Source organism: Mus caroli, chromosome 18 (genome assembly GCF_900094665.2).
Source record: "Mus caroli chromosome 18, CAROLI_EIJ_v1.1, whole genome shotgun sequence".
In the NCBI taxonomy this organism is placed as follows: Eukaryota; Metazoa; Chordata; class Mammalia; order Rodentia; family Muridae; genus Mus; species Mus caroli.
This window is the reverse complement of record NC_034587.1, coordinates 299,881-312,390: the sequence shown is the minus strand read 5'-3', so window position 1 is coordinate 312,390 and position 12,510 is coordinate 299,881.

The following is a 12,510-nucleotide window of genomic DNA, read 5'->3' as shown; positions in this document are numbered from 1 at the left end:
CTCAGGGACAAAGATACACACTACCTCAGAGTAAAAGTCTGGAAAACACTTTTGCAAGCAAATGGGCCCAAGAAACAACCTGGAGTAGCCAATCTAATATCAAATAAAATCTACTTCCAACCCAAAGTTATCAAAAAAGATGAGGAGGGGCTCTTCATACTCATCAAAGGTAAAAATCTACCAAGATGAACTCTCAATTCTGAATATCTATGCTCCAAATGTAAGGGCATCCACATTCATTAAAGAAACTATAGTAAAGCTCAAATCACACATTTAACCTCACACAATAATATTGGGAGACTTCAACACCCCACCCTCATCAATGGACAGATCCTGGAAACAGAAAATAATCATAGACACAGTGAAATTAACAGAAGTTATGAACCAACTCGATTTAATAGAAATCTACACAACATTTTATCCTAAAACAAAAAAAAAAAATACTTTCTTCTCAGCACCTCATGCTATGTTCTCCAAAATTGACCATATAATCCATCACAAAACAGGCCTCAACAGATACAGGAAGACTGGGAGAATCCTATGCATCCTATCAGATCACCATGAACTAAGAATGATCTTCAATAACAACATAAATAATAAAAAACCCACTTACAGGAGGAAGCTGGACAACACTCTAATCACTGATAACTTGGTCAAGGAAAAAATAAAGAAAGAAGTGAAAGACTTTTTAGAGTTTAATGTAAATGAAACCATAACACACCCAAAATCTGAGAAACAATGAAAGCAGTCCAAAGAGGAAAACTCATAGCTCAGAGTGCCTTCAAAAAGAAGCTGGAGCAAGCACACACTAGCAGCTTGACAGCAAACCTAAAAGATCTAGAACAAAAGAAAGCAAATTCACCTAAGAGGAGGAGACTGCAGGAAATAAACTCAGGGCTGAAATCAAGCAAGTGGAAACAAAAACAACTATACAAAGAATCAACCAAACCAGGAGCTGGTTCTTTGAGAAAATCAACAAGATAGATGAACCCTTAGCCAAACTCACTAGAGGACACAGGGACAGTGTCCTGACTAACAAAATCAGAAATGAAAAGGGAGACATGACAACAGAACATGAGGAAATCCAAAAAATCATCAGAACCTACTACAGAAGGCTATACTCAACAAACCTGGAAAACCAGGATGAAATGGACAATTTTCTAGAAAGATAACAGGTACGAAAATTAAGTCAGGATCAGATTAATGATCTAAACAGTCCCACATCCCCTAAAGAAATAGAAGTAGTCGTTAATAGTCTACCAACCAATAAAAGCCCAGGACTAGATGGGTTTAGTGTAGAGTTCTATCAGACCTTCATGGAAACCAGATACCAATATTCCTCAAACTATTCCACAAAATAGAAACAGAAGGTACTCTACCCAGTTTGTTCTATGTAGCCATAATTACTCTGATACCTAAACCACACAAAGACACAACAAAGAAAGAGAAACTTCATACCAGTTTCCCTTATGAATATCGATGCAAAATACTTAATAAAATGCACACAAACTGAATATAAAAACACATAAAAATGACCATCCATCATGATGAAGTAGGCTTCTTCCTAACGATGCAGGGATGGATCAATATATGGAAGTCCATCAATATAATCCACTATATAAACAAACTCAAAACAGAAAACCACAAGTTCATTTCATTAGATGCTGAGAAAGCATTTGACAAAATCCAACACTTGTTCATGATAAAACTCTTGGGAAGAAAAGGAATTCAAGGCCCATACATAAACATAATAAAAAGTGATATACAGCAAATCAGTAGCCAACGTCAAACTAAATGAAGAAAAACTCGAAGCAATCCCACTAAAATCAGGGATTGGAAAAGGCTGCCCACTTTCTCCCTACTGATTCAACATAGTACTTGAAGTCCTAGCCAGAGCAATTAGACAACAAAAGGAGATCAAAGGAATACAAATTGGAAAGAAAGAAGTCAAAATATTACTATTTGCAGATGATATGATAGTATATATAAATGACCCTAAAAATTCCACCAGAGAACTCCTAAACCTGATAAACAACTTCAGTGAAGTAGCTGGATATAAAATTAACTCAAACAAATCAGTGACCTTTCTCTATACAAAGGATAAACAGGCTGAGAAAGAAATTAGGGAAGAAACACCCTTAACAATAGTCGCAAATAATATATAATAACTTGGTGTGACTCTAACTAAGAAAGTGAAAGATCTGTATGATAAGAACTTCAAGTCTCTGAAGAAAGAAATTGAAGAAGATCTCAGAAGATGGAAAAATCTGCCATGCTCATCGATTGGTAGGATTAATATAGTAAAAATGGCTATCTTGCCAAAAGCAATCTAGAGATTCAATGCAATCCCCATCAAAATTCCACTCATTTTTTCACAGAGTTAGAAAGGGCAGTTTGCAAATTCATCTGAAATAACAAAAATCCTAGGATAGCAAAAACTCTTCTCAATGATAAAAGAACCTGTGGTGGAATCACCATGCCTGACCTCAAGCTGTACTACAGAGCAATTCTGATAAAAAACTGCATGGTACTGGTACAATGACAGACAAGTAGATCAATGGAATAGAACTGAAGACCCAGTAATGAATCCACCCACCTATGGTCACTTGATCATTGACAAAGGAGCTAATACCACCCAGCGGAAAAGGACAACATTTTCAACAAATGCTATTGGCTCAACTGGCAGTTATCATGTAGAAGAATGCAAACTGATCCATTCTTGTCTCCTGTACAAAGCTCAAGTCTAAGTGGATCAAGAACCCCACATAAACCCAGAGACACTGAAACTTATAGAGGAGAATGTTGGGAAAAGCCATGAAAATATGGGCACAGAGGAAAAATTCCTGCACAGAACAGCAATGGCTTGTGCTGTAAGATCAAGAATCAACAACTGGGACCTTATAAAATTGCAAAGCTTCTGTAAGGCAAACTACACTGTCAATAAGAGAAAAAGGCCACCAATAGATTGGGAAAGGTTCTTTACCAATCCTAAATTTGATAGGCGACTAATGTCCAGTATATACAAAGAACTCAAGAAGCTGAACTCCAGAAAACCAATTAACCCTATTAAAAAATAGGATACAGAGCTAAACAAAGAATTCTCAACTGGGGAATACTGAATGGTTGAGAAGCACCAAAAAAAAAAAAAAAAAAAAAAAAAAAAAAAAAAAAAAAAAAAAAAAAAAAAAAAAAAAAAAAAAGTTCAACATCCTTACTCATCAGGGAAATGCAAATCAAAACAACCCTGAGACTCCACCTCACACCAGTCAGAATGGCTAAGATCAAAAACTCGGTGACAGCAGATGCTGGAGAGAATGTGGAGAAAGAGGAACACTCTACATTGCTGATGGGATTGCAAGCTGTTATAGCCACTCTGGAAATCAGTTTGGTAGTTCCTCAGAAAATTGGACATAGTTCTACCAGAAGATCCAGCAATACCACTCCTGGGCATATACCCAGAAGATGCTCCAACATGTCATAGGGACACATACTCCACTATATTCATAGCAGCTTTATTTATAATAACCAGAAGCTGGAAAGAGCACAGATGTCCCTCAACAAAGGAATGGATACAGAAAATGTGGTACATTTACACAATGGAGTACTAGAATGGATACAGAAAATGTGGTACATTTACATAATGGAGTACTACTCAGCTATTAAAAACAATGAGTTTATGAAATTCTTAGGCAAATGGATGGATCTGGAGGATATCATCTTGAGTGAGGTAACCCAATCACAAAAGAACACACAAGATATGCACTCACTGGTAAGTGGATATTAACCCCAAAAACTTAGAATACCAAAGATACAATCTGCAAAATATGAACCTCAAGAAGAAGGAAGACCAAAGTGTAGAAACTTTGTTCCTTCTTAGAATGGGTAACAAAATACCCATGGAGGGAGTTACAGAGACAAAGTTTGGAGCTGAGACAGAAGGGAGGACCATCCAGAGACTGCCCCACTGGGGGATCCATCCCACAAACAACCACCAAACCCAGACACTACTCCATATGCCAGCAAGATTTTGCTGACAGGACCCTGATACAGCTATCTCTTGTGATGCTATGCTAGTGCCTAGCAAATACAGAAGTGGATGTTCACAGTCATCTATTGGATGGAACACAGGGCTCCCAGTGGAGGAGCTAGAGAAAGTACTCAAGGAGCTGAAGGGGTCTGTAACCTTATAGGAAGAACAGCAATATGAACTAACCAGTACCCCCAAGAGCTTGTGTCTCTAGCTGCATATGTAGGAAAGGATGACCCAGTAGGCCATCAAAATAATGGGAGGAGAGGGTCTTGGTCTTGCGAAGATTATATGCCCCTGTACAGGGGAATGCCAGGGCCAGGAAGTGGGAGTGGGTGGGTTGGCTAGCAGGGCCAGGGGAGTGTATAGGGCATCTTGGAGAGGAAACTAAGAAAAGGGATAGCATTTGAAATGTAAATGAAGAAAATATCTAATAAGAAAAAAAAAAAAGAAAAAAACTGCAAGATATAAGGACTCATGGGATGAACATGGAACAAAAGAACAACACTCATTTATATGCAGACAGTAAGAAATATAAATACCCCTCCTTTCTATTTCTAACCAAGAGACAATGTACTAATCTTAACACTTCAGCAAATGGGACAAAGTTCCCCAACACAAGTCTATTCCATTGTCATATAATATTCAACTCACAGAGACAGAAAAAAAGATAAAGTTTAAAGTTATTTTTAAGCAAAATGGTCTCAATATGTTTTTTAGTTTACTAGTATTTTTTTTTAAATCTTAGGGGATTTTTGTTGTTGTCTTGTTTTATTTGGACTTTTTTCTTTGTTTTGTTCCAGATTTTATTCAGAAGAGTCTAGCAAAGATCAGCATGATTATTTCAAACTATGTTTAACAGCATTGTCACTAATTCTGTCTCTTACAGATCTGGGAATATTTTCACTCCTCTCTCAAGTACTTTAGTCCACATCCTGAGTCTGAGTCTTATTGTAAATGTAAATTCAATTATACATAGTATTCCAAATGGGCAATGCTTTGTTGGTCAAAAAAGGAAAGATGGCCCCAAGCATAGAACTGTGTGCACTACTTTCCATCTTCTTGAAACAGACTTTAATAGTTTAATTATAATTAGAGAAAGGAGACATGATTCCAAGCCTATATTGAATGAATAATGAGAGCTACAAGTATAAAAGAAATAAATGCATGGAAACACATGAGAAAAAGCTTATCTGTATTTTAAAATAGCATTAGTAATAATTCCTCCTCAATAATGTCTTTTCTAAGATCAAAGGGCTCTAAAGGTGCCTTGGGATTCTTAAGGCACATTATTTGTGATAAAGGAAACCACTAGGATTTCGTTTTACAAATGAAAAGGATGTTAGCTTTCAGTAGCTATCACAAATACCTGGAAAATAAACTTCAAAAGAGAAAAGGTTTATTCTGGCTCACAGTTTCCAAGGAACTTGTTGACCCTATGACTTTAGGCCTGTGAAAGTCCCCATATACTGGCAGGGGTATGTGGTTGAGCAACTGGCTCGATTATGATACCCACGCAGGGAACCAAAGAAAAGACCAGAGGCTCATTATTTCCTTTCAGGATGTATACTCCAGGCCAGGCACCCTTCTACTTGTGCCTACCTCTTAATACTTCCAGCGCCTTCCAGTAGTGTCAAGCTATAGAGCAAACCTTTCTTACACAGTCCTTAGTGGTCCAGTCCATGCTTAAACTATACCAACCTGGAGGATACAGAGTTCTTGACCAAGCTTCTTCTCTTTTCAAAACTAAAAGTAGACTTCTTCTCAATTGTACAGTAGTGACTATGAGCCAGGAGACAGGTTCTCGAAGCTGTGGCTTGTCCCTTGTATTGTCTCTTGCACCAGTGATCACAGAAGCCACTGTCTGGATCATGTAAGGCCAGTCTTCAATTCTCTCTGTAGTGTGTCAAACATACACAGCTATGCATCCAGGAGGGACAAACATTTCCTCAACTAGCCCAAGTGGAGTAAGTAACACCAACATGACTTCTGGTTACCACCATGAGCACTAGATTGGCCAGAATGCAGGTTAGCTTGTCAAGCAGATATCTAAGTGGCCTTGTTAGTTCAGAGTACCACAATAGTAAGTGTCAGTTTCTGTACCTGAGCGATGTTGTAGCATTCTCTCAGCTTGTGCAAAAGGTACATAGCAAGACTCAGTAGCAACTTTTGTCACAGCTCTCCCTGGAGCCCACCCTCACTTCTCCAATGAAAATAGGAAAAGAGCTGTGTTTATGTCCCTAGCACAATCAGTAGACTAAAGTAGACTGAAGGTATCTTGCTTTCCATTTCATCAGAGAACCAAAGAGGAGGCGTACTAGTTGGTTTTAACTGTCAACTTGGCCCAACACAGAATCTCCTTTAAAGGGAGGTCTATGGGACATCTTCTAGATCAAGTTGTCCTGTGGTCCTGCCTCTAGAGGATTATCTTGCTCATGAGTTTGCTTGCTTGTCTGTTTGTTTGCTTTTCTGCAGTCAGTGTTGAAGTTCCAGTACTTTCTAATAAAATTGAAGTATTCCCTCACACAGAAGTCAAAATGAGTATATGTATATATATACATATATGTATAATTATTAAGAATCTAGTCATGTTTAAGCTTTGAAATCTTGTTAGTCTTTAATTGTATATATATATATATATATGTATATATATATATATATGTATATATATATATATATGTGTGTGTGTATACACACATTTATTGTATGTGTATGCCCAGGAGCATATGTGTACACCACTGTATGTATGTTCCATGTGTGTGGCAGTCAGAGGACAGCTTGTGTTGCTTTTTTACTTCCACAAATATGATCCTAAGGCTCAAGTCAGCACCATCACCTGGTGAGCCATCTCAACAACCAGAGATCTTAAACCTATTGCCAGCCTAGCTCTTGCATCTGCACAACCCAGCTGTTTACCCCTGCTACTGTAGGACTGTGAGCAGTGCCTACGGTAAGTTCTACCTGTATTATTTCATACAATTCTCTCAACAAAGTTCTGATATAATTACCAATCCCCATTGTTGTATGGAATCAGAAGCTAATTAGCATAAGATGATACCCTTAATAACACATCTTGTGTGAACTTGAACCCAGAGTACTCAGAAAAAAAATTGCCCATACCCACAGTAGGTATTCAATCTATAAAGACATTAGAGTGAGCATTTGGACAATACTTTTGACTAAAGGAAGTTCTCCCACAGATAATCAAAGTTAGGGCTCCTGGTGGATCCTATTCCAAGTCTAGCAAGGAGGTGCCTTTTCCCAGGGCTAGATGAAGAACTGGCAGAAAAAAAAAAAACAAAAAACAAACAAACAAAAAACCTCATTGATTCATTTTTTCCAGTCAAGGTATTTATGTGATGGCTATTCTGAAGAGAGAGCTATTTTTGTTTTGTTTGTTCTGTTCAGGTGTTTGTTACTGTGGGGGCTCCACGTGAAGCAGGAAGAGCCTAGAAAGAATTGCAGAGCCTTGCTGTGGGCAAGTGGCTTTTCAACAGGCCCCTAGTCTTCTGGAAACCCTAGGGACACTGGGAACCATGAAAAGAGCTCCATAAACTTGCTATAGAGAAAAGGTCAAGTCTCACACTGGGACAAATTCAAGCAGCTTTTCAAAGTAACCAGGGACCACCTTGCTGCAAAAGCAAGGTACATACAAAAGCAAGCAAACACTCCCACACTTACGAGAAGTGAAGCAGGCTGGGTTTACTGTCCACCCTCGATGTCTAACACAGTGCAGTCTCTGGAAGGATTTACCTTACAACCTGTTTCACAATCAAGTGTCAAGATGGGGAAATGATCCTTGACAATTCTCAGTCCTGGAAGATGGAGAGCCAGTTCTCCCTCCTGTTGCCTATGAGGTAACTAGTGCCTCCTAGGGAAATTAGGAGACACTAGTCAAGAGTCCTGCACTGGACCACAGCTTAAGGTCAGTCTGATAAATGTCACACCAGGTTTTACAGAGAGCATCTGCGTTCTTATTTTCAGGGGAGAACAGTTTCCATTTTACTTAGTTATTTATGTATTTGGACAGGAATGACATTATCAATAAACAAATTTTTATTTGCTAGATAGGTGCTCTACTCATGAGCAGCTCTTTCGGCCATATGTGCATTTTAAGATAATCTTCTTATCTGTGGTATTCATATTTTAAATCAACACTATTGAATACAAGTTGACATTAGTTTGAGTCACGGCCTACAGAAGTCAGACACACAGACAGAGAATGGAATTTAAGAATATGAATAAAGGCAAGGCATTAAAAGAAATTAGAAATCAGTCGGGCAGTGGTGGTGCATACCTTTAATCACAGCACTTGGGAGGCAGAGGCAGAGGCAGGCAGATTTCTGAGTTCAAGCCCAGCCTGGTCTACAGAGTGAGTTCCAGGACAGCCAGGGCTATACAGACAAACCCTGCCTAAAAAAAAAAAGTAGAAAACATGTGAAATCAGAAAATAATGAATCTTCCCCTGTGTTCATATGTGCATTGTTTTTCCAAAAAGTACCTCTTTTTAATCCAGGCTTGGTGACAAACACCTGTAATCCTAGCACTTGGAAGCCTGAACCAGAAGGCCAGCCTTTGTTACACAGTGAAAATAAAGGAAAATATTAATTCCTGAGATGTGAGGAGAAAGTCCACAGACCCACATCATGGCCAAATTAATTAAAGAAAGTTTTTTTTAGTGGTATACAGACTGTCTCTCTCTAAGGCAAGATTTAAGAGATCAGCATTGGAAATGGGGAAGATAGGGCTTTGATAGTTTGGGAGTAGGGGGTTTCTAAATGGGGAATCTCACAGTCAAATAGGTGGGGTTACAGAAACAGAACATAAGCATAACAAATTGCTCACAACAACCTCCTGAAACAAAGACATGATTGCAAAGTGGTTGTAACAAGGTAGCTATAGCAACATGGTCATAACAAGGTGGTCATAACAACTTTTTGAAACAAAGGCATGGTTGCTATATCCTGAAACAGCCAATGCAGAGCCATTTGTAGTTAAGGTGACAGGTAGGGTATAGCCCAATCCTTAAAAAAAAGATTATTATAAACAAGAATGAATCTAGTTTGCTTTTACTATAAGATGGCTTTCAAGCCTAAAATGGCGGCAGGCTGGTTTATCAAAATCTCAGGACTGGTGTGCAACTGTTTACTAGGGTGGTTGCCTCGCATGCATGAATCCCTGTGTTTAATGACAGTGCCCTATAAAGTATCACCATTTATAATCCTAGCACTAGGGAGGCAGAGACAGGTAGATCAGGCATTCAAAATCATCCTTAGCTGCATAGCAAGTTCCAGGCCAGGCTGAGCTACCCAGGACTCTTTCTCAATCAAAATATAAAAGTCCAAAGAATCATTTGAGTTTTGAAGTAGGTCATTTTTTTCAAGTATATGAGTGTTTTTCCTGCATGTATGTCTGTGTACCATGTGCATTCCTAATGTCAGCAGAGGTGAGAAGTTAACTTTTTACCTGGAACTGCAGTTAAGATGCTGTGAGCCACCTTCCAGGTATTGGGAATCAAACATAGATCTTCTGGAAGCAGCCAGTACTCCTAACTGCTAAACCATCTCTCTATCCCTGAGGTAATTTTTTAACACTAAGTTTATTAAGGAAAGGAAATGTGTGGGTTAGATTGTCTGTTTATTTGTTTGTTTCTATGGGGTGGGTCTTCCATCTTGGCCTCTTAGAAGTCTGGGAGGAAATATGTGACCTTTTCTCCCTGGGAAGAGGCTTTTCTCCAGGGATAAAGAATGTGCCAGTCTTCCTGAGGTGGCTGGGAGTCAGGAAGTCCCTGGAAGGATAAGTAGTCAGTCTGGTCACAGGGTCCTCTGCTTAGACCTGCAGAAAACTCTCTGTGGCTTGGTCTTAACTCTTTAGGACACCCTGATGAAAAGTTTTGATGTTTACATTCTAAAGAGAAAGTACAACTCTTAGTTTAAAGAATATTAGCAGTCAGGCACTAGTAGTGCCTGCCTTTAATCTCAGCACTCAGGAGGTTTCAAGACAGCCAGGGCCATACAAAGAAACCCTGTCTTGAAAACAAAACAAAACAAAACAAAACAAAACAAAACAAAACAAAACAAAACAAAACACAAAAAGAATATTAGCTATGTAATTCCTTAAATTAGCTTGAAGATTGCACGGAAGTTAAAATATAGGGGGAACCATTTGGCTTTGTAGTAATGTTTCATTTTTAGGACCCCCTTTATTTTTCTCCCTGTTTTCCTTAACCAGCAAATTGTTCTCTTTTAGCTTACATGCACACACGCACACAATTGTTTTTTATTATTATTTATTACTCCAGTGCCAGAGATAGAAGTCCAAGTCTCGAGCATGTTAGAGTTTCCCGAACTCCTCCCCAGTTTGCTAACACAGATTATAACCATTAAGACAGTAAGTTAGGATGGAAGAGCAGACGAGAAAGGGCAGTCATTTATATTTACTAAACAGCAGGAAATCCAACGGCTTGACAGGAAAACTTCATAGCGTGTTTTTCCTCCAATTCTCTCTTTGAGTTTATAGAAGTGGACGAAGATAACTTTCACTCAATTTAGTAAAACTTGTTCTAACATGGACACACACACAGGTTTTTGGGGCAAGGTTGTTTTGTTTTTGTTTCTGTTTGTTTTTCATTTTTGAGGAACTGCTGTTAGAGGCATGGCTACTGTCTTATGAGTTCCCTTGGGAGATTCCAGGGGACGGGAGAGACCAGAGCTTTTTGATTTCTCGTGGACTTAACTGCTAAAGCAATTTTTGTTCCATTAGGTTTGTAACGTGAGCATCTTCAGAGTGAATTTACAAGGTGCCTCAGTTTATTAATTCATCACATCTAACTCAGTCTTCACATGCCAAAAAACAAACCAACTTCACATAAGCTCCAACATCTACTTGTGCACTGCCTTGAGAAGTGTTCTACGTAAAATGAGTCTAGGACCTAAACACCTAAGCACTCCAAGGGCATACTCCATACAATGGCAGTTATCGGCTGGTCTTTCCTGAGTTCTCAAAAGCAATCTAATCTGCTATGGGGAATCACCCTAGAGGCCATCTGGCCTTTGGCTAGTAGGAAGAGTGATTTTCCTGGTAGTCCTGAGGAATGCTAAAAGCCTTGCGATATGATCTGGCAGTTAGAATCTAACTACTTAGCAAAGCATCTCCTACCGTTCCTTATCAATTCTTTTCTAATTATCCTTTCCACCTTTGCAGAATGTAAAACATTTATATGCTGGTAGACTTCCCTAGCTGCAGAAACACCTAATTTTTAAAAATTATTTTAAAATTTAATATTGTCTTATATGTATGAACATTTTATCTGTATACCACTTGCATGCCTGGTGCCTGTGGAAGCAAAAAGAGATCATTGGATCTCCTGGAACTGGAGTTTCAGAGATTGTGAGTGCCCATGTCCTGAGACTCTAGCCCATGTCCTCTGCAACAGCAGCCAGTGAGTGCTCTTAACCACTGAACCATCTCTTGATTCCTTGCTTTCGGGTTTCTTAAAAAGAATACCCAGTGGAAAATTACCTTGCTGCAGGAAATAAAATCCTATCTAGGTTAATTCAGCTTCACCCCTTTCCAAATCTCTCAGATGAGAAAAGCAAATCACTGTGCAAGCAACAATACAATGCATTGTTAGCTGATCCAGGAGCACATGTGTAGAGTTTAAACCACACCCCAAAGAAAGCCGGGAAGAGGCTTTAAACAGCATCTTGAGTTCTCAGATCACTGAGGGGCTTTTACAAGTCAGCTGACTGACCTGATAATCAATTGGGTAAGGGAAATCAGGGTGAACTGACAGCACAGCATTTAATTCTTCAATTATAACAACGGTCCAAAAAATAACAAATCAAACAAATGACCTTTTCCAAAGAAATTAAATAGTTCTTCACTTACAAAACCCCAACTCTGTGATAAAATTCCAGAAGTCAGTACAGCAACTACTTGTACTTTGCTGGAAGCACCAACTGTAGGCATGTTTTAACTGATGGTGGAAGCACCGATAGGCATGTTTTAACTGATGGTGGAAGCACCTATAGGCATGTTTTAACTGATGGTGGAAGCACCTATAGGCATGTTTTAACTGATGGTGGAAGCACCTATAGGCATGTTTTAACTGATGGTGGTGACTGTGCAGAATGAATCCAGCCTGCAAGGGCTACTATATGATCTGCCCCTCACTGAGACTCCTCAGTGTATCTGGAACTCTAAGAGAACTCAGGAAGAAACAGATACAGGAGATTAACATTTTCCCAGTGACCCTACAGTTATCCCCAAAGGAAACAATTATAAACCTAAGTATTCAGTATGTGTGAGAAAAGCATACACAGAAACAGCACATGAGTACTACATGGCTAAGTCCAGCCAGCAGTTTACTGAAAAGCTGCCCATCTCAAATATGCAAATTTGAAACAATTCAAAATCAATAAAAAACAACCTACCATAAGTCAGTCATTCATTCCCAAACGGGGGGGGGGGGGGTGTTTTTT